Genomic DNA, 4,304 nt, shown 5'->3' on the forward strand with positions numbered 1-4,304 from the left:
TGGCGTGACCACAGTGCACACGTCTGATGTCGCTCACAGTGGTCCAAGGGACGCTCAGGGAGTTTGTGTGTTCGCTCAGACACGTGAAATATTAGAGGGAACATTGGTTATAGCTATTATGGTTTTAGTTCTTAGGTGCTGTTATATGGCTTCCTGTGTTCCATGTTGTGCTTTCTTTGTGCCTTTCTGTCTCCCCAGTCTCATTTAAGCTTTCATGTCTAGAGTTCAGATGGTGTGTTTCCTGTTTTACTTTGAAGTTCCGTGTCTCTTGTCAGTGTGTCTATTTTACTTCCCCTGTCTCGTTAAGTCTGATTTCTCCCAGCTGTGTGTCCCTCATGTCTCTCATTTCCCTCGTTATCCCTCAGTGTATTTAAGCCTTGTGTTATGCTCTGTTGGTGTTCTGATTGTACTCTTAAAAAAAAAAAAAAAAAAAAAAAAAAAAAAAAAAAATGTCTAAAGGAACGGAGGAGGAGGAGGAGGAGGCGAGCGGCGGCGGCGGCGGCGGCCGCGGCCGCCACACCTGAGGTAGAGCAGGTGTGGGCCACTCCCGAGGCCTCCCATCGGAGGCGTCCCGGCAGGAGCTTCCCCATGGGAGCCGATCCATGGAGGAGCAGCACCAGCAGGGGTAAATCCATTCATTAAGGTTCTGTGAGGAATGGACGGTGTGCGTTTGGGGCCCGTCTATTTACTGAATGCGATCCTGTGTTATACATTACTGTGTTTCTGTTGGGATAAGAAGTACATGTAGTATTGCTTTGTTGCAACAGAAAGTGGACACATTTCACTTTCTGTTTGGTCACTTTGTATCTTTTTTTTTCTTTGTCATTACTTTAATGAAGCACTGGCCCACTGTATCCAGGAAGAGGCCTAGTTAAGTGGCTGCATTGCAGATAGCAGACTGCTATTGATAAATGCCCCAGGGCTTTCTGATCTTCATGCTCAAAAAGCTTGTCAAAGTATGCTTAGAAAGTTTTCTAAACTTTGCCCGCAGGAAGAAGAGAAAGCAGAAGACACGTGGTGGTCGCCGCGTCACCAAGAGAGCTCGCCTTTCTGTAAGTAACATCCTGTATGATGTTAAATGGCAGGCCCTCAAAGCCCAGAGGAAAGAGAAAGGTCAGGTATCAGGCTTAGGGATTGACTCATTCTCATGTTTTTGACGTGATAAAACACGGTTATTGTGGAAAAAAGAAGCCAGTTTTTTGTTTTATCTGCACCTTTGTTTTTGTTTTTTAAATTATTTAGTTTCTCTGAACAGGGCCTACTGCCTTTCTTTTGTTAAGGGTTTGAGTAAATGAGTCACAGCACTCTGAGGAGGTTGCATTTGTTTGCAGCTGGCAGAGGGTGAGAAATGTTTGGTTATGGACTCGTGTGGTATCCACCTCCTGATGCGTTGCTTTTGATTAGTTTTATTCTGGTTTTGGTTTCATCCATGTCTCTGTGGTTATGTGTCATTTCATGTCTGTGTTGTGTTCATGTTGTCAAGGTTGTGTTATGTCTACAGCTCCATGTTTTCTGTTTTATTTTGGACATGGAAACTAGGCTTTCAATGTGTTTTGTTTGTTTTTTTACGTCCCCTGTGGTGTCATCCTGATAGGTGTCAGCTGTGTCTCCCAGGTGTTTCCACTTTCCTGCCTTCTGTGTGTGTTAGCCCTACTATTCAGTCTGTCTTCAGGTTTCTCCAGGTTTCTCTCTCATCTGTTCGATTCATGCTTATGGGTTTTTGTGTTGTGGGGTTTTGTCATAGTTGACCATAGTTTAGTAAAGCAAAGGAAGCATAGGAACAAGCTGAGACACACTAGCTTTGGTTTCCTTATTTACTATGCTGGCCATTGTTCAGATACAGAAACGTAGAACTGCTGGAAAACTTTGGGAATCCTCTGTCACTGGGGATTATCTGCCTATTGTTGGAAGCACAGGGATGTGACCAATGCTCTACTGCCAACTGACAGTGATGAACGCTGAACCGATTGTGTATAGTGATGTCACTCAGTGGCCAACCCTGAAAGTAACAGGCTGCAGAGGGGAGAAACTGTGAAACGTGCTATTATAGTGACTTGGTTCAAGATGTCTGTTTTCCTTAATGATTTCAAAGCAATGTTCAATGGACAGCTGCTGTTCAACAGAACAATGCAGGTCACACTGCTTAGTCTTTACTGTACATTAGAGCTGTATGACATGAGTATTACTTTTATTTTCACAGAATGAAGAGTCTCACGCTGGTGAGCGACCACCAGGAGCAGCTGCTCTTCCCCGTGAGTATGTTCTAGAATAAAAGCGTACATTGAAGGTTTGGAGAGTTTAATGTCTTTCTTGTCCTGGAGGTACCTAACTGCACAGTCGTGAAACTGAACAAAGTAACTGATGCATTTTAATCCGTTGACTGAAAGACGCAGTGGAATGAGAGGCTCATTGTCATGCTTTCCCTGTAGTTATGGGCTTGGGCAACATGGGAGGCCTGATGAGAGGAGGCGGCATGTAGTAAAACTTTCAGTCGACCTACATTTGGTCTTTCCAGACAGAATGTGATTCCTTCCAAAATCACGAAACATGACTGTTCCTACTTTGAACAACAATGTGAAACTGTAGCAGCAGTTTTGTGCTCCATCACAGAGTATTCAAAGAGAAACACTATTCAATGGGATTTATTTTGTAAGGAGAAGTTTATCTGTACATTGTGCCCTCTGTGTTAACGTCTTTAAGGATGGGCAGAATGAATGGTAAGGACGTTTTGGAAACCTACTCAGCACTCCAGAACAAGCGTGGAACAGTTTCACATTTAGCTGCATGTCTGGTTGTTTCATCTCGTGCATTGTCAGAGATGGACTGTGGGATTGGAGGTGCTTTTGACAGGGAATGTGGGCCAAATGTAATGGGAATGTCTCGCAGTAAGTTTGGAGACTCCTTTGAAAGAGGAAGGGGTTGGTATTTATAGGGTTTATTTGAAAGCCACTGATGCTTACTTCCACTCATGCATTTTGTTTCTTCTCTTCTGTTTGCTCACTTTTATAGGAACCTCCATGGACCCACGCATGGTCGTCACATGTTCGATAAATCCTGAAAAGTTTTCGAATGCGACGACCATGGCAAAGATGATGTGCTCCTGCCGGGACTGCCGCTTTTAAAAAAAAAAAAAAAAAAAAAAAAATAAAAGCGTAAATTTAAACTCTGCTGGTCTGTGAGTCTGATAATATGAATCTCGTCCCAAATTGCCACACGAGTATTTGAATGAAGCCAACATAAGTTAGGAATGAGAAATCATTCAGGTTAAACCCTGTGTGGTGACTAATATATATTGACTTTCTATTTGAAACAATGTTTTAGGTTGCATCTTAGTTTGAAGAACTGCCTCACTGCAGTAATTTTAGACACTCCTTTGACTCAAACTTCTTTCTGGAATAACAAATGCAAGACACACACTTTTTCTTTTTTTAAAATTAATTTTCTAACCACTTTGATACATATTTCACATGCTCGGAATACTTTCCTTACATGATTATATACCAGGCTTTTATTCCCTTGTGTAGTAAATGAAAATGGGGAGTTTAATCATATTGTGCCAGTACCACCATGTTCTTGTTGTTCAGAATAATGGCTAAGAACATGCCGTTTTAGGGCTACCAAAAATGATTGTGGCCTATAACTTGTGACAGAAACAATATTTCTGGTTCAAACTTGTAGGATATCATCCAGAAGGGCTATATGTGACACATTATATCCCAACAGTCTCTGCTGAATAACTTTTAAATAACATAAATACTGATAATGTCTTTTCAACCTGAAGGATGCGGCCTAGGTTTGGGACACAGCTAGGCTGTAGCCCGATTGAGGTGACGGTCTTGCCTCCGTCACGCCACCAAGGTTGCCTAGCAACCATGATACTAACTGCTGGAAATGTGGCACACAGCTTTGTTTAACAGAAATGAAGGGGAACATATTTTGTTCATTTGTTTGTTTCTACAAGAGCTTTGTGTGATGATAAATATTTGAGGCTGAGACCACGGGATGGTAAAATCATGATTCTTGGGCTTCATTTCTGTACTGAACAGTCATTTTAAGTTTAGCTAGTAAATAACAATTAGCTCATGCTGTGTGTAAAGCAAATGTACGAGCTGTGATAACTGTTCCTGATGAAATGAAGAGTAGACTGATATATGAAATATTGCTTTATTGGGTGAGAAAATCATACCATGTCATTGTTGTGGAAAATTTAACAATAACTTGCATCACACCCAGTGAGCTTGATTTGAAGTGGGTTGCACTGTGGAGAGGGCATCCCAGTGAAACACTAGGACCATCTCTGAATT

The 4,304-nt window shown here is 41.9% G+C and overlaps 1 long non-coding RNA gene across 1 annotated transcript; it reads left to right on the top strand.

Annotated features, from left to right (window-relative positions):
* Positions 1-445: 445 nt before the first annotated feature.
* LOC112844906 (uncharacterized) lies at positions 446-2,257 on the top strand. The gene is made up of 3 exons (XR_003217669.1): positions 446-625; positions 992-1,052; positions 2,201-2,257. It is a non-coding gene; the product is annotated as an uncharacterized LOC112844906 (long non-coding RNA).
* The last annotated feature ends 2,047 nt before the right edge of the window (positions 2,258-4,304 follow it).

The sequence above is a fragment of the Oreochromis niloticus genome, unplaced genomic scaffold (genome assembly GCF_001858045.2).
Source record: "Oreochromis niloticus isolate F11D_XX unplaced genomic scaffold, O_niloticus_UMD_NMBU tig00002067_pilon, whole genome shotgun sequence".
In the NCBI taxonomy this organism is placed as follows: Eukaryota; Metazoa; Chordata; class Actinopteri; order Cichliformes; family Cichlidae; genus Oreochromis; species Oreochromis niloticus.